Source organism: Crinia signifera, chromosome 3, assembly GCF_055691185.1.
Source record: "Crinia signifera chromosome 3, ASM5569118v1, whole genome shotgun sequence".
Classification (NCBI taxonomy): Eukaryota; Metazoa; Chordata; class Amphibia; order Anura; family Myobatrachidae; genus Crinia; species Crinia signifera.
The window spans coordinates 229,669,991-229,689,066 of NC_139219.1; the positions used below are offsets into that span (position 1 = coordinate 229,669,991).

Here is a 19,076-nt window from a genome sequence, read left to right on the forward strand (position 1 = left end):
AAAGCAGCACATTTTGCAGTTTTGCATTTGGATGAAACACAAATGTGTTCATGAATCACCCCGTGTGTACACAGCAGACGATAGCGATAAGTGGCCCCGCAGCGTCACTATCGCCCAGACGAACAGACACTGCAGGCAAGAATATTTTGTCTAGAAACTGCAGTGTGTATGCGGCTGTACACACGAGCTGCTGCTGGCGATGGTCGTCCGCAGGGCGAATTTGGCTAAGCAAAATCGCTTAGTCAAACTCTCCCAGCTACAGCCCATGTGTACACCCCTTTAATGATATTGTCAGATTGCTTAAAAATAGGGCTTAAATCACCCTATATGTATGCCCCTTTAGGTCCATCATCCTTTATCACCCTCTATAGGATGTAATCCCTAATAATTCTGTATTTGCCTCTTAAATCCCTTATTATCCCCTCCTTTGCCCTCTGTCCTTCATCAGGTCCCAGTCTCTCATCACAGTATGTGTTGCCACCTCAGATAGCCTCAGCTGCTACTTGTCTGCCTCTCATCCCACCTCTGCCATGCTGTGTGCCACTGCCAGCAGCGCCTCCTCCCCAGCCCATTGAACGCTGCTCTCTCCCTGGCTCTGCCCCATAGGCTGCAGCAGTCACACACACACACGGTGTGTCACATACACAACACGCCTCAGCCTCCTGCCCCCTCCCCGTGTGCAACAGCAGCAGCGTGTTCCACCCTCCTCCTCCCCCTGTGAGCACGCTCCTCGTCTCCTCCATCCCTCTCTATGGTGTCTCGTCCTCCAGTCCTCGCTGCTGCGCTCCCGCCTGCCGTCTCTCCGCTGTCACCTCTTGTCACTGTCTGTCAGACTCGGGCTCCGGGCCTTGCCCCCAACATGGGACTCAGGTGATAAACCGAGAGGGCCGCCGGATCTAGCGGGCGGGGAGCAGAGCTACCGGAGAGCGTGGATCCCGGGCCTGACCGCCCGCACCGGGGGCCTGAACGCCGGGTGAGTACCGGTAACATCAGCGTCTTCCGTCCGTCCGTCTGTCTGTGTAACCCTGGGCAGTGTGAAGCTGCCAGTGTATGATGTGTGTGCTGCCGCTGTGTTCCTGTGCTAGAGGCTGCAGCATGTGTGAGTGTAGCTGGTACAGGACCGATCACATCATACACCTATCCCCAGCCGCCCTTCATTGTAACTATTCCCGTGTGTAATGGCATGCCCTGCTGATCATGCTCCTCATGTGTCTGTGGCACTGTATGTGCTGGGTCAGGAGCTGCTTCTACACCTCGCATTGCACACACATGTGTGGTACATGTATCATTGTGCTACATCTTGTATCTCCTCTTCCGTTAACAGTATGTGCATGACATGTCTGCTGCCCTGCTCCCCCACCCCGTACTACAGTACACTCACACACACACAGCAACAGCACTCCCTGCCGCCACACGTGCTGTGTCATCTGTCCACACACTGTCACTCACTCACTCTGCCCTACACACACAAACTGTCACTCACACACTATCTAAGACACACACAGTCACTCGCTGTCCTACACACACATTCATTGTAACTTATACACATTGTTACTCACACACACTTACTGTCACTTCCCTACACACTGTCATTTACTAACTGTCCCACACACACTGTCATTTACTAACTGTCCTACACACACTGTCACTCACTTACTGTCCTACACACACTGTCACTCACTCACTGTCCTACACACACTGTCACTCACTCACTGTCCTACACACACTGTCACTCACTCACTGTCCTACACACACTGTCACTCACTCACTGTCCTACACACACTGTCACTCACTCACTGTCCTACACACACTGTCACTCACTCACTGTCCTACACACACTGTCACTCACTCACTGTCCTACACACACACTGTCACTCACTGTCCTACACACTCACTGTCCTACACACACTTACTCACTGTCCTACACACACTTACTCACTGTCCTACACACTTACTCACTGTCCTACACACACACACACACACACACACACACACTGTCACTCACTCACTGTCCTACACACACACTGTCACTCACTGTCCTACACACACACTGTCACTCACACTGCCCCCACACACACATACACACACACACACAGTTATTTACTGACACTACCTTACACTCACTCACACTGTCCTACACACGTCACTCACTTACTGTCCTACACACAGTCACTCACTGTCATACACACTCTCACTGTCCTACACACAGTTATTCACTCACACTGCCCTACACACACAGTTATTCACTCACACTGCCCTACACAAACATTGTTACACACACATTTAATTGACTCACACTGGCCTACACACACATTCTTATTTGCTCACACTGCACACACACGCATGCAGATTGTTACTCCAAGGTTGAACTTGATGGACGCAAGTCTTTATTCAGCCTTAACTACTAGGTAACTAGGTAACACTGCCCTACAAACGCGTGCACACACACACACACACGCTGCCCCACACACAAACACACACACATGTTGTTACACTCACATTCCTTCACTCACTGTCCTACTCACACTCACTCATTTGCACTATCCTACACACACACTGTCACTCTCTCACATTGCCCTATAGACATAGCTCATTCACACACAGTCACTAACACTGCACCTCACACAAACACACACCAACTGTCAGTCACATTGATCTACGCATACACTGTCCATCACTCATACTGTCCTACTCACACTTTCCTTCACTCAGCGTCCTTCCTACACACACACATTGTCACTCATACTGCCCTACAAACTCTCACATTATCACACACTCATTGTCTCTCACATTCACACCCCCATATATTTTCCTTCACTCACACTATCTTACACATACACACATCGCCACAACATGCACTTTCACTGACACTGTTCTACAATCACATGTACTGTATATTGCCATACCACTGTCACACACTTATAGATTGTCACTACCACTTTTACGCACCACTAAGCAATGCAGCCCTCTCCTTGATCTACAGATAGTGTTTGTTTTTATTTGGTGTTTTTATCCTTATTATGCTTAAGGCTGTGGAAATAGTTCTACGCAGTAAACTGCATACCGGTATGTCCCATACAGTATGCGTGCTTTATATTGTCTCTGATTATCTCTTTCTTGAGGAGTGCTCTGATTTTCTTTATTACTTTGAGGTTTCTTAAGATGCTATAAAATGTCATAAAAGGTTAATATGCATGAGATAAGCTCTGGAAATATTCCTTGTCACCCATTTTCCCCATTTAATTTCTCCTTTGTTCCGCATGACATTGTCTTTATAATATTTAGTTAGTAGCCGGTAAAAGACTTCTATGTATTGCATTCTACTTCTCATTGGGGCCATTATGGTAAACTTACTAATGCTTCTGAAACTGAAAAGATGTCATATTATCCATAGCAACCAGATTGTGTTTATCATTTTCTAGGATGCAATAGAGGAATAATAGACCAAATCCGGTTGGTTGATATCTGCAACAGCACCTCCTCCTTTTTTTTTTTAAATTCATTTTTAGAAGGTTCACCTCTTCACAGTGACGTTTATGCCCACAAAACATTTTATATATTAGAGCGTAAATAATGTATCTTTAGCCCACAAACCGCATTGTGTCTTTGCATGCACTGTAACAGCTGGAAAATCATCAGTACTTATAGTGGTTTGAGGTGAGCATGTTGCTTTGTGCCTTGTTCTGATTTTACTCTTCGAATAAAGGTGTTGGGTTTGAAATCCCAGCAATCGGGATCCCAACAGTCAGAATGCAAGAAGCGTCATCCTGATGGTTAGGACCCCAACAGATTCTGACTGGTCCCAACTGCTGTGATCTTGCCCGCATCTAAAATAAAGACAGTGGTATAATTAGGTGGTGCCACGGTGCCCGGAGCAAGGGCATGTTTTGCGCCCCCCCCCCCCCCCCGATTTTTAGTAGGCGAGGCCTTTGCGCTGTGAAAAAGGGGGCACGGTTTAACATTATACCACACACCGTATTGACCATTGCCCATTTCCGCAAACTTCATAATACCCTTTACACATAAAGCAACATGTTGTAATGCCAATTACACATAAGGTCACACATGATGCCCATTCCATACTGTATAACAAACCGTAATGCCCATTACATATTTGACACATAAGTGCCACTTGCCTACATGCTCATTGCTAGGGGCTTCATGCTTGATGCCAAGGGGTACTGAAATTGCTCGTTGCCAAGGGGAGGGTGAAATCCTGCTGCAGAAAGGGAGTTTTTTGCACTTGCGCTGCTGGGTCTAGTGAGATAACCTGTGAACCATGCTGAACAAAAAAGTATCCAGACACATTTGAAATTTCAGTATTAAATTTTATAAAGAATACACAATGAAAAAAAAAATTGAATTACATACAATTTAGACAGCAATTTAGTCTAAAAACAAGTACAGTATAAAAACAAATAGGCAATTAGATTAGTAATATTTGAGTGTCTCACTCCAATGAGGTCGCAAACTAAAAGGATTTATTGTAGCTGGATATATCCACAAAGCATATGTATGCAGTAGTCAAGCAGCCAGTAATTGGTTAATAGCAAGAAGCCAGTTGGTTAGCTTGTAGGAAGTCAGGGGGGAAAAAAAGGGTAATGGGCATAGGTCAAAGCAGGTAAGTTAGAGCAGTGGACAAGCTGTGTGAAGCCTGTTAGCGCATAAACGCAAGATGTTAGTAGTCAGGGAACACACTTGGTCCGGTTGTATAATGCTCACCCTCCTTGTAGAATTTTGAACGGAGGGCACGGGGAGCCTGATGGTAGGAGAGGCTCAACCCAGTGATGCGCGGTGATGTAGTATCCGCAAACAGGTATCCTGCTGTAAACGACCTGTGTAGAAGGGGAGCCTCGATGTAATTAAGGCTCAACCCGATTGGCTGGGAGATGTAGTGATCCCAGATGGGGCGTCTGGCTCGTGGCTGGCAATCCGGAGCAGCGTTTTGCGGTGGAAGCGCTGTAGGTAGCAAAAGGTAGCTTGTAGTGAGTGCCGGGCGCACGTTAGCTCCGGAACAAATGTCGCGACCTCGGGGGTGAGAAGACTCAGGGCGGAAGTGCTTCGCTCAGGGCGGAAGTGCGTCAACGCGTTTCGTTCCCCAGGAAACCGGGAACTTTCTCAAGACAAAGTTTACACATCCACCTTACTGCTATTTAAGGTGTCCACTTAATTGGTACTTGATTCAATATATAAACAATTAATCATATAGTAAAACTTACAAATGTGTCTGGTATCTAATGAAGGAAAAAACTATATAATTTATATCACAATAAATAAATGACATAGTAAAAAAGGAAAAAGAATGATCGCAATGGCATAATATAATAAATTGATTCTCAATACTGCTCATTAATCAATTAGATGGTTTGACAGATCCACTGCCACGTAGAGAAAGGTCAGAATACTTGGATTTACTATTAATCACAAGGATCTTTTTTTATATTATATAACAATATATACATAAAGGGAGAGGAAATTCTTGGATGCATCTGAATATCAATAATTTGCTCGTTATTTGTTGTTTAATTCATTTACATAATTGTGTCCTTTTTGGGGACCGTAATAATTATATATACATATATGTATCAACATATATAAGAGATCAAAAGTCAGGAGATATTGATCAGATTATTTTAAATAAAGTTGATTTCGATAAACCTAAGTTCAGGGAGCAGGTAAGGAGTAGAGAAGGAGAGAGATATAATCGGAACAACACAGAGTAACAAAAAATATAATAATACTAGTAGTAATAAATATACATACATATATAGAGAATCCATATAGATGGGGTATCAATTATCGATATAATTCCACCAATAGAGACCCAGCATAAATTTACAATTTTTGTAAGCTAAAGATTCCAGATTTATTTGGTTCAAGTGGTATTTCACTGGTGCATAATAGTCTTAGGATACAGTTGTATGAGGTGGGGGAAGCGGGGACTGCAAACCCCAGGCATCATGGTACTCCCAAGTGTCTGGGGTAGACCCCGGTCTCCCCTGCCCACACAACAATATCCAGACCTATGTTCATATGTCTATACATAGATCCCTGTAAATAGGGGTAAAGAAAAAATTAAAGAAGGGGGGGGGGAGGGGGGGAGAAAAAATTGGGTAGTATAGAAGGAATAGAATGAGAAATACATACTTATTGGAATTTAAGAGGCAATAAATGACATAGAAAAATCAATTAAACAATTAATTAACCAATCAATCAATTAATTAATTAAGAGTCCAGATTATGAACGAAGCTATACTGCATTATATAATGTATATTCCTTGTGCAAAAAGAGCTAAGCTAACAAATTCTGTCTTTTAATCCATACAAGTAAGATCAAGGGCTTCATTTAGGCCTAAGGGGCTAAGAGTATCCATTTTAAAAATCCAAGATGACTCAGCTATACACAACTTTTTGAAACGGTCGCCCCCTCTCTTGGTGTTAATAATATGGTCAATTCCCATTATCAGAAGGCCACTTGGATCCGCGTCATGATGGTTTGAGAAGTGACGAGGGATGCTATGATTGAGGTGTTTTTTCAGAATATTGTTACGATGTTCTCTAAATCTAGATTTTAAACTGCGGGTTGTTCTGCCGACATATTGAAGTCGGCATGGACATTCGAGGATATATATACAGTACTCCGTATCACAATTCATAAAATGTTTGACATCAAATGTTTTGTTATTTGAAGAAGAGGTTATTTGATTCGCCTTATTTCGCATATGTTTGCACGTAAGGCATATATTTTTATTGCATTTAAAATTCCCTAGGGGTCTAGTGGGTAACCAGGATGATTGGGATGTAGTGGGGAGAGAAGGTAGGAGGCTAGGGCAAATATGATCTTTGATATTCCTATTTCTTCTAAATACCACTTTAGGTTTAGTACAGGTTTCTGGGAGAATTTTGTCATATTTTAGAATCTCTGAATTTCTTAAAATGATCTTCTTAATATCTGTAGAATGATTATTGAATTTAGATATAAATAGAGGAGGGTTTTGATTTGAGTTTATATTCTCATTATCTTTTAATTTAGGTTGTAATAAGCTGTTTCTAGATGTTGACTCAGCTATATTTGCTGCCTCTTGTAAGAGAGGTTCAGGGTATCCCCGTCTTCTAAAGTGGCCAAGCATGGTATCAGATTGTGATCTGTAGTCACTCTCCAGTGTACAATTCCTTCGAATTCTAAGCAGTTGGTTTTTAGGAATATTTGTAACCCACGGTCTGTAATGACCGCTATCAAAATGTAAGTAGTTATTTGTGCCAACTGTTTTAACATGGTTATTCGAGATCAATGTTTGATTGTGTATCGAGAAGGCAATATCCAGGAAGGTCACCGATGTGAAACTAAAATTGTGAGTGAAAGTAAGATTAAAGGTGTTAGAGTTAAGAAAATTAACAAATTCAAGTGCCAAATCGTGTCCCCCTCTCCAAATTATAAAAAGATCATCGATGAAACGGCCATAGAGGACCAGATTCTCTCTATATGGACCGCCCCATATAAGTTGTTCCTCTAGGCGGCCCATATAGAGGTTCGCGAAACTTGGCGCAAATCTGGTCCCCATGGCCGTCCCAAGCAGTTGTAGAAAGTGAGTGTCTTCGAAAATAAAGTGATTGTGAGTGAGAATAAAGTGAATGGAATCTAAAATAAAATCCCTTCTGGCTGATGATAATGTATCATCCAAGTCAAGATAGTGTTTGACTGCATTGAGACCCAATTGGTGTGGTATATTGGTATAAAGTGCCTGGACGTCCAGGGTTAGGAACGCCCACCCGTCCGTCCAGGGTAATTCATGGGTTTTATCCAAAATGTGCATAGTGTCTTTAATGTGAGAGGAAAGTGAGGTGACGTGGCTCTGTAGGTGAAAATCAACAAAATGGGACAAATTTGATGTGAGGGACCCTACACCAGAAATAATGGGTCTACCGGGAGGTGCTGTGAGGTCTTTGTGTATTTTTGGTAAAAAATAAAATGTGGGTGTGACAGGGTGAAAAGGAAACAAAAATTGAGATTCCTCCCTGGATATTGCGTTCTCTGATACAGCCTTATCCAACATTTGTTTGAATTGAGGTTGATATAGGGGGGTGGGGTTAGATGGTAGACATTTATAATAGCGTGTATCGTTAAGTTGTCTAAACGCCTCAGAAAGATATTTTGTCCTGTCCATCACAACCACCCCACCCCCCTTGTCAGCCTGTTTAATAACTATTGACAAGTTTTTCTTTAGACTATTGAGAGCTTGACGTTCTATTTTACTCAAGTTATCCTTTTTATGAAATGTTTTGGTATTTTGGTTGGCACAAATCATTTTGAAGTCTTCCGTTGTTTTGTTATAAAAGATATTTATAGCCGGACTTTTATGTTCCAAAGGGAAGAAATTTGATTTTTTTCTAAAAAATGGTTGTTTTGGTTTAGGATCGGTGACCAGATCAATATTAAATAAGATTACATCGCTTGGCGAATTTTCTCTAAGCAGGGATTCAAGGTCCTGTAAAGAGGTTTCATCATTTTTATCCAGTATGATGGGGGTACTGCCACCATCAGGATCTATACGTTTAAGTTGTTTAGCAGCAAAGTACCTCCTTCTGCAGAGGTCTCTTGTATACTTATTAAGGTCTACGAATAGATCGAATATATTGGGGTCCTGTTGGGGGGCAAAATTCAAGCCTTTACAAAGTAAAGTTTTTTGGGCGTCTGTTAACTCATGTTTAGTCAAATTAAAAAGACCTGAGGTGTCTATTTCAATCTTGGCTTTCTGTGATCCCTTTCCACCTCCTCTTCTCCCTCTCCTTCTCTTGATCTTTTTGGGGTGAAATGGGTTAAGTTGTCGTAGGGGTTGTAATCTTGCCAGGTTCTTGTTTGAAAAACCTGGTCCCTATTATTTCTGTAGTTCGGGGTACTCTCAGAGGCTGATTGTGAGACAGGTCTAGTTGGTGGATTGATATGATGATATCTCCGCGTAGGGTTATTCTGATATGTTCTATCATAATAATTTGTCTGTCTCTCTCGTTGGTTATTAGAGGGTTTTCTATATCTATAATTTGAGCGTACTGGCTGTGATTGGTTAGTATCTCTAATACGTTCATTAACTATAGGGTTCTTATGGTAGGTTCTGACTTGATCTTTATGATAATCGTTCTGATCCCTAGTCCATTTACGTTTTTTATTAAAGATAAGTTCCTTCTCAAATCTCTCTACTCGATTATTTACTTGTTCATCACGTTCTTTGAAGGTTGAATTGTCCTTAAATGGCATCAAATCATCCTTAATCTTCTCAATTTTAGTTATAGTTCTATTTACTGTTTCCTCTCTATACTGTATCAATATTTTCATCAGGGAAAACGAACAGCCATCTAATGTTTCGTTCCATTTCTTTAGTAACTCAGGATTATCATTGATGGAGAGATGCTTAAAGATCCTTAATCCTCTAGGAATAATTTTGGCATCAAGGTATTTTTGTAGGGATATGCTATCCCACCAATTTCGCATCTCATCCTTCAATAGATCTTCCAAACTAAAGAACAATTTATTCATATCAGGATTCACAGTGAGAGGCTGCTCATCACTCCTGGGATTACCATTAAATGAAGAGAGATAGCATTCTCTTCTAGACTTACGATCATTGTAGCATTTAAAATCCGACATTATAAATTTTTGTTCAGCAAATGGTTTTCACAGGATAATATTAAAATTAATAGTTGTGGTATCCCTCAAAAAAACCAGGGATATATAAATTAAAAAAGCTGCACAGGAATAGCAATTGGAAGAAAAACTAGAAAAAACTATGAATGGGGGAGGAGTCCAAAAGGAGTCCACCCCTGTTCACAGATCCTGGCGCTAAATGTAAAAAGGTTATTCTATATATATGTATATTCTGGTGGAACACCAATAATAGATTTTAAATTTTTAGATTGCCAGCTGCAGCAGATGCAAATGAGACTGCTGCGTCTCACAGAAGTACAGAAAGGGAGTTTTTTGCACTTGCGCTGCTGGGTCTAGTGAGATAACCTGTGAACCATGCTGAACAAAAAAGTATCCAGACACATTTGAAATTTCAGTATTAAATTTTATAAAGAATACACAATGAAAAAAAAAATTGAATTACATACAATTTAGACAGCAATTTAGTCTAAAAACAAGTACAGTATAAAAACAAATAGGCAATTAGATTAGTAATATTTGAGTGTCTCACTCCAATGAGGTCGCAAACTAAAAGGATTTATTGTAGCTGGATATATCCACAAAGCATATGTATGCAGTAGTCAAGCAGCCAGTAATTGGTTAATAGCAAGAAGCCAGTTGGTTAGCTTGTAGGAAGTCAGGGGGGAAAAAAAGGGTAATGGGCATAGGTCAAAGCAGGTAAGTTAGAGCAGTGGACAAGCTGTGTGAAGCCTGTTAGCGCATAAACGCAAGATGTTAGTAGTCAGGGAACACACTTGGTCCGGTTGTATAATGCTCACCCTCCTTGTAGAATTTTGAACGGAGGGCACGGGGAGCCTGATGGTAGGAGAGGCTCAACCCAGTGATGCGCGGTGATGTAGTATCCGCAAACAGGTATCCTGCTGTAAACGACCTGTGTAGAAGGGGAGCCTCGATGTAATTAAGGCTCAACCCGATTGGCTGGGAGATGTAGTGATCCCAGATGGGGCGTCTGGCTCGTGGCTGGCAATCCGGAGCAGCGTTTTGCGGTGGAAGCGCTGTAGGTAGCAAAAGGTAGCTTGTAGTGAGTGCCGGGCGCACGTTAGCTCCGGAACAAATGTCGCGACCTCAGGGGTGAGAAGACTCAGGGCGGAAGTGCTTCGCTCAGGGCGGAAGTGCGTCAACGCGTTTCGTTCCCCAGGAAACCGGGAACTTTCTCAAGACAAAGTTTACACATCCACCTTACTGCTATTTAAGGTGTCCACTTAATTGGTACTTGATTCAATATATAAACAATTAATCATATAGTAAAACTTACAAATGTGTCTGGTATCTAATGAAGGAAAAAACTATATAATTTATATCACAATAAATAAATGACATAGTAAAAAAGGAAAAAGAATGATCGCAATGGCATAATATAATAAATTGATTCTCAATACTGCTCATTAATCAATTAGATGGTTTGACAGATCCACTGCCACGTAGAGAAAGGTCAGAATACTTGGATTTACTATTAATCACAAGGATCTTTTTTTATATTATATAACAATATATACATAAAGGGAGAGGAAATTCTTGGATGCATCTGAATATCAATAATTTGCTCGTTATTTGTTGTTTAATTCATTTACATAATTGTGTCCTTTTTGGGGACCGTAATAATTATATATACATATATGTATCAACATATATAAGAGATCAAAAGTCAGGAGATATTGATCAGATTATTTTAAATAAAGTTGATTTCGATAAACCTAAGTTCAGGGAGCAGGTAAGGAGTAGAGAAGGAGAGAGATATAATCGGAACAACACAGAGTAACAAAAAATATAATAATACTAGTAGTAATAAATATACATACATATATAGAGAATCCATATAGATGGGGTATCAATTATCGATATAATTCCACCAATAGAGACCCAGCATAAATTTACAATTTTTGTAAGCTAAAGATTCCAGATTTATTTGGTTCAAGTGGTATTTCACTGGTGCATAATAGTCTTAGGATACAGTTGTATGAGGTGGGGGAAGCGGGGACTGCAAACCCCAGGCATCATGGTACTCCCAAGTGTCTGGGGTAGACCCCGGTCTCCCCTGCCCACACAACGATATCCAGACCTATGTTCATATGTCTATACATAGATCCCTGTAAATAGGGGTAAAGAAAAAATTAAAGAAGGGGGGGGGGAGGGGGGGAGAAAAAATTGGGTAGTATAGAAGGAATAGAATGAGAAATACATACTTATTGGAATTTAAGAGGCAATAAATGACATAGAAAAATCAATTAAACAATTAATTAACCAATCAATCAATTAATTAATTAAGAGTCCAGATTATGAACGAAGCTATACTGCATTATATAATGTATATTCCTTGTGCAAAAAGAGCTAAGCTAACAAATTCTGTCTTTTAATCCATACAAGTAAGATCAAGGGCTTCATTTAGGCCTAAGGGGCTAAGAGTATCCATTTTAAAAATCCAAGATGACTCAGCTATACACAACTTTTTGAAACGGTCGCCCCCTCTCTTGGTGTTAATAATATGGTCAATTCCCATTATCAGAAGGCCACTTGGATCCGCGTCATGATGGTTTAAGAAGTGACGAGGGATGCTATGATTGAGGTGTTTTTTCAGAATATTGTTACGATGTTCTCTAAATCTAGATTTTAAACTGCGGGTTGTTCTGCCGACATATTGAAGTCGGCATGGACATTCGAGGATATATATACAGTACTCCGTATCACAATTCATAAAATGTTTGACATCAAATGTTTTGTTATTTGAAGAAGAGGTTATTTGATTCGCCTTATTTCGCATATGTTTGCACGTAAGGCATATATTTTTATTGCATTTAAAATTCCCTAGGGGTCTAGTGGGTAACCAGGATGATTGGGATGTAGTGGGGAGAGAAGGTAGGAGGCTAGGGCAAATATGATCTTTGATATTCCTATTTCTTCTAAATACCACTTTAGGTTTAGTACAGGTTTCTGGGAGAATTTTGTCATATTTTAGAATCTCTGAATTTCTTAAAATGATCTTCTTAATATCTGTAGAATGATTATTGAATTTAGATATAAATAGAGGAGGGTTTTGATTTGAGTTTATATTCTCATTATCTTTTAATTTAGGTTGTAATAAGCTGTTTCTAGATGTTGACTCAGCTATATTTGCTGCCTCTTGTAAGAGAGGTTCAGGGTATCCCCGTCTTCTAAAGTGGCCAAGCATGGTATCAGATTGTGATCTGTAGTCACTCTCCAGTGTACAATTCCTTCGAATTCTAAGCAGTTGGTTTTTAGGAATATTTGTAACCCACGGTCTGTAATGACCGCTATCAAAATGTAAGTAGTTATTTGTGCCAACTGTTTTAACATGGTTATTCGAGATCAATGTTTGATTGTGTATCGAGAAGGCAATATCCAGGAAGGTCACCGATATGAAACTAAAATTGTGAGTGAAAGTAAGATTAAAGGTGTTAGAGTTAAGAAAATTAACAAATTCAAGTGCCAAATCGTGTCCCCCTCTCCAAATTATAAAAAGATCATCGATGAAACGGCCATAGAGGACCAGATTCTCTCTATATGGACCGCCCCTGGGTCACTAGACCCAGCAGCGCAAGTGCAAAAAACTCCCTTTCTGTACTTCTGTGAGACGCAGCAGTCTCATTTGCATCTGCTGCAGCTGGCAATCTAAAAATTTAAAATCTATTATTGGTGTTCCACCAGAATATACATATATATAGAATAACCTTTTTACATTTAGCGCCAGGATCTGTGAACAGGGGTGGACTCCTTTTGGACTCCTCCCCCATTCATAGTTTTTTCTAGAAATCCTGCTGCAGCCCGCTCTGACAGTCTGGCTGTCCACTGCTATTTTTAAGTCTCCCGCTGGACCGCGAGCCAATAGGCGCTCACAGTGGGATAGTATAGCAGCCACAAATGCTGCTCATGGTTGGCTGCTTCACCGCAAGCACCTATTGGCTTGCGGTCCAGCAGGAGACTTGAATTTGCCGCAACCGGACGGCACAGGACTCAGGGCACAGCAGGCGAGCGGGCAGCAGAGTTTGCAGGGCACGGCTTCGGTGCCCATTCTTTTATATGCACCGTAATAGGCTGGATTTAGCCATGAATAGAGGCTAATCCCATTTAAAGTCCTGGTTAGGGAGCTAAAACCTTAATTTCCCGCCATGGCTGCGAGAAGAAATGTCACTCTCGGGAACCTAAACGGAGAAACAAATCTCCCCCCTTCTTGTCTCAGTGCATTTTTTTCTTTAATGCCACAGGTGAAGAAAAAAATCCTATGCAAAATAAATACATTGGCAGGTATTCAATGCTGTTTGCGAGTGGTGACAGCGAGCAGGGCTTCCTGCTCGCTGTCACCACTCACCCTGACAGCATTCAACACTGCCTCCGCATCCGCCAATTCCCCCTCGCTCCGTTTTTTGAGCGAGGGGGAATTGGCGGATGCGGCTCCAGAAGCAGCGAGACCCGCGGCTAAAAACTGCGAGTTTTCTGCAGCAGCCGCGGGTCTAGCTGTTTTGGGGAATTCTCGCCGTCCTGTGACGGCGAGGATTTCCCCACAACGTTGAATAGTGCGAGCGGCCGGTGCGGGGGTTAAACAGCGAGGATCGCTGGTTTTCAGCAATCCTCGCTGTTGAACCCCCTCGCCGGCCGCTCGCTGCGGCATTGAATACCAGCCACTGACAGTGGTTTTGTCTGAATTGAAAAGCTATATTTACTAGTAATTATAAGGGAGCTTTTTCTCTCATTTGGTGTACTCCCTCTATTCCTTAACACACTTTTAATTGATTAATGTAAAACTCTGGGCTGAATGGTCAAAGTCTGCAAACAATTGCAGCAATGAAATTCATGTCAAATGTCACGTTAACGCATGCTTGCAGCGTGAAAAGTTAAATGGTGGCCTGTGTGGCATACTATGAATTGTGTGCTATACTGTGACTAGAGGGGTCTGCTGTGTGGCTTACTATGAATTTGGGGTTGTACTGCGTGTCTTACTATAAAATTGGGGTCATACAATATTTTTTACTATGAATTGTGGTTCTTAATGGGTGGCTTACTATGAATTGTGGGTCCTACTGTGTGCCATTTTTTTCATTTGGGGACACTGCTATGGGGCATAGTGTAATTAGGGACACTTATCTAGTATTCAGCAAATTGGGAGCCGTAGATGGACTTGTGACTGAGTCTGAGGGGGGATGTGCTGTGGTCTGTAGAAGTTGTCATGCATTCTGGTTGAATCCAATACCCTGGGACCAAGATTGTGAAATATAGCTTTGTATATATTGAAGCCTTGATGGGGGCAATGTAATAGGATGAGAGATTCTAAATGTGAGAGATTTGGTAAGAAATCTCGGTACTTGTTTCCTAGCACGGCCACAAATCTTGGCCATCGGGGGTAATTTGAGTGGCCTGCGACGCGATGCCCCCGATTTTTCCATTGAAATGCATTGAAAACAGTGAAAAATCGGGTCAGTCGCGTCGTGTGCACCTAAAAATGCTTAAATGGTCCAGACGCGATGCCCCCGATTTCCCCATAGGGAACAATGTTAAATGCCTCAATTTACCCGCGATGACCACGATTTCCCATAGGAAACAATGTTAAATGGATGAATTTACCCAAATCAGCATAGGAACAATATTAAATGGCCCAAAAACACCCCTGAACATTGAAATGTCCCCCCAAAAGTAGTTGACGCCACCCCGCCATCAACGTGAACCCGAAGCGTGGCGAGCGCAGCGGTACGCGTCCTCCGACCTTTTCATGCCCTACTATCCACTAGGGCGTGGAGTGAGAATAGAATAGTGTGGCGAGCGCAGCGAGCCACCGAGCCCGAAGCGTGGCGAGCGCACGCGGATACCTTCACAGGTAAACGCGTCCCTTCGCGGGCTTCCCAGGTGTCCGCGTCGCCATGGACACCTGGGAAGCCCGCGAGGGGACGCGTATAACTGTGAAGGTATCCGCGTCCCCTCGCGGGGCTCGCTGCGCTCGCCACGCTTCGGGCTCGGTGGCTCGCTGCGCTCGCCACACTATTCTATTCTCACTCCACGCCCTAGTGGATAGTAGGGCATGAAAAGGTCGGAGGACGCGTACCGCCGCCCCTCGCGGGCTCGCTGCGCTCGCCACGCTTCGGGTTCACGTTGATGGCGGGGTGGCGTCAATAACTTTTGGGGGGACATTTCAATGTTCAGGGGTGTTTTTGGCCCATTTACCATTGTTCCCTATGATAATTTGGCTAAATTGAGCCATTTCACATTGTTTCCTATGGGAAATCGTGGTCATCGCGGGTAAATTGAGGCATTTAACATTGTTCTCTATGGGGAAATCGCGGGCATCGCGTCTGGCCCATCGCACCCCATTTTTTAGCGGCCGCGATGGCCCCGATTTTACCCCCGATGACCGCGATTATGATCGTTGTGGCCGTGCTAGGAAACAAGTACCGAAATCTCCTCCAGCTTTTTTAAAATTTTCAAGCCAGTTTGATTTTGATCCACAGGCAACTTCAATAATAAACTCAAAGGTTAAAAGTCACCGACTCCACCCCATTGCGCTAATTTAGGCACTCAACACATGAATCTAAATACAACCCTGATTACCTCCCCTTGAAATGATCCTGTTTTTTATATTGTTTTTTTTTATATTGGTCTGTTATGTGTGTACACTGTGTGGGAGCAGTGGTTATCGGAAACAAATTCCCTGTGTATTATGTATGCCAGTGATTTTCAACCTTTTTACCTTGCGGCACACTAAATAAGATTTTTCCATTTTCAAGGCACACCATGAGATTCCCACAGGGCAAACACATTGGCCCCCACAGGACAAAAAAAAAACAGACTTATTGGCCCCATATAAAAAACAATCACACTGGTCCCCACAGGTAACAAAAATAAAATACATGGGCCCTTTGCATGAAAAGAAGAGATCAGTAAATAACAGTTGAACTGGTGGTGGCTGCAAACTGGTTTGGGCATCTCTAGATCTGGGGGCACACTTGAGAACAGCTCAAAGCACACTAGTGTGCCATGGCACAGTGGTTGAAAAACACTGATGTATGCTGTACATTGGTATACTTGGCAATAAAGTGATTCTGATTTGGCAGTGTAAATTATTGAAAAAAAAAAAAAAACAGTCCTGGTTCACAAAATACTGGGGACAAAGTTGAGTCCCCTGTATTTTAGGGACCAGCCCGTGCTCTTGAGTCGGCCCTGGTTCCCAAAATATGGTAGGTGTCCCCACATATTTTGGGGACCAGCACCAGGCTCCACTAGCAGGGGGTGTAATGCCATAGCCAGGGGACACACTTGATGGGGTCCCGTGACCAAAGCATTAACCATCCTTACTAGTCAGCCGAGGCCGTGAGTTTTGGGGAGGTGGGGCACCCCAAATTAAGGGGTCCCCCTCTCCAGGGCACCCCCAGGCCTGGGTTGAAGCCTGGGGCTATCCCCTGGGTGGTGGGTGCAGGGTTGATAGCTGGTTTAAACATTAATATTGTCCTTTACAGTAGGACTACAGGTCCCAGCAAGCCTGTCCCACATGCTGGTACTTGGGAGAACCACAGATACCTGCATGTAAGGCAATAAAGGCATTGGTCTTCAGAAGCTCTTCTCTGCTCCGCCTCGGCATAGCCCGCTCACAGGCCCTGCTCATCTGCCCGGCGCGGGCACACATGCGGGAGATGAGCAGGAGCTTCTGAGCGACTGCACTGAAATTATCTGACCCGTCCGTTCTGAATCTTGGCCAGATTCAGAATGGCAGGGCCACGCATTTAAATTGCTGTGTGGTCTACACACACAGCGATTTCCATGCGTTTTCAGGCATTTTCTGAGTGATTTAATAAAATTGCTCAGAAAATGCCTGAATGTCGCCCATTACCAAATCTCTCACTTTCTGAATCTCTCATCATATTATATTTCACCTGATGTGTGAAGACGGTATTGTATTTCAGTTAACATTTGATGCTCTCTCCACTGCATACATCATTGGTATGAATTGTTCCTGTTTATATAATATATTATTAGTATCAAAAACTATTTTTGAACTTTTTTTTTTTTTTTTTTTAATGGGGGTTGACAAATCGTTTCAGAAACGAAAGTACAACTTAATGGAAACTATATGCGATACATACATACATGCAAATAAACAAAACAAAATGTGAACTGTATTCTACATTATATCAAACAAATAGTGAATAGAAAGTACTGTGGGTTCTGTAAATAAACCGATTAAGAAAATATACCGTAAATCAGGGCTCGACAAATACCGGGGGCCAGGTCGCCACGGCGACCAGATTCTGCTTCCTGGCGACCAGATATTTTGCAGGGAGGGAGGAAGCAGAATCTGGTCGTCGGCAGCCTGACCACCCGTCTCCCCCGTCCTGTCAGCCAGCGCAGCGCGGTCCCCGACCCCCCGGCCAGCCCGTGTCAGACACAGGCTGGTATAAGAGGATGCGCTGCCCTTGTCAAAATGTTTAAGAGCGGCGGCCGCGGGTCCATTCAGGGAGAGACTGCTTACCGCCAGCAGCTCCGTCCCTGCCTCTGCCCGGCCACCGGAGTTATGTCCCCTTACACGCTGCTGCGGGAGCTCCGTGACCGCCCCCCTCCCCCACCGTGGCCCGGCGCTGGAGCTCCGTCTCTGTCCCCCTTCCGCATTGTTGCAGGAGCTCCGTCCGTGAGAGCCCCCCCTCCACCAGGCAGTGTGAGCTCCGTGAGAGCCCCCCCTCTGGCCCGGCCATGTGAGCTCCAGCCTCCATGACATCCCTCCCCTCTGCCCAGCCACTGGTGCTCCCCCCTTTGCCCGACCACCACAGAGCACATTATGGATGTGTCACTACTGGGGGGGGGGGGGGGCTGGGTGTTTTAATAGGAGGGAGAGTTTGCCTGTAACTGAATTTTCACCAGCTGTACCTGCCTGGCATTTTGACCCCTGGCATCAAGCATGCAACCCCTAGCAATGAGCATGTAGGTAAGCTGCACTTATGTGACATAATATGTACTAAGCATGTGGTATTATATGTAATGGGCATTACAGTGTGGCTTAATGTGTAATAGGCATGCCGTTGTTTTGTAGAATGTGTCATGGGCATTACAGTGTGTGGCATAATGTGTAATGGGCATTATGGCGCGTGTAGTGGGCATTATGGCATGTGGAATAACGTAATGGGTGTGTGACATGTGTAATAGGCATTGCGTTGTAAAATTTTTGACGCCTTCGGCGCGCACTGCCCCTATTTTTAGTTTGTCTGGCTCCTACACTTTCATCCTGGCTCCTAGATTTTTTAAGAATTTGTCAAGCCCTGCCGTAAATAAACAAACGGTCAAGCTCAGATTGTTTGTTTTTAGTCCAAAAGCTTAAAAAAAAAATACAATAACACTTATTAAATAGAACATTATATATATATATATATATCTCAAAGATGAAGAC

At 43.1% G+C, this 19,076-nt stretch overlaps 1 protein-coding gene across 2 annotated transcripts in view; it reads left to right on the top strand.

Annotated features, from left to right (window-relative positions):
• The first annotated feature begins 648 nt into the window (after positions 1-648).
• The window catches only part of ATP13A3 (ATPase 13A3), a 116,185-nt gene continuing 97,757 nt past the window's right edge, over positions 649-19,076 (top strand). For both annotated transcript variants that reach the window (XM_083177571.1, XM_083177572.1), the window contains exon 1: positions 649-973. The gene's annotated coding sequence lies outside the window, so the exon portion shown is untranslated. The remainder of the gene's footprint in view (positions 974-19,076) is intronic.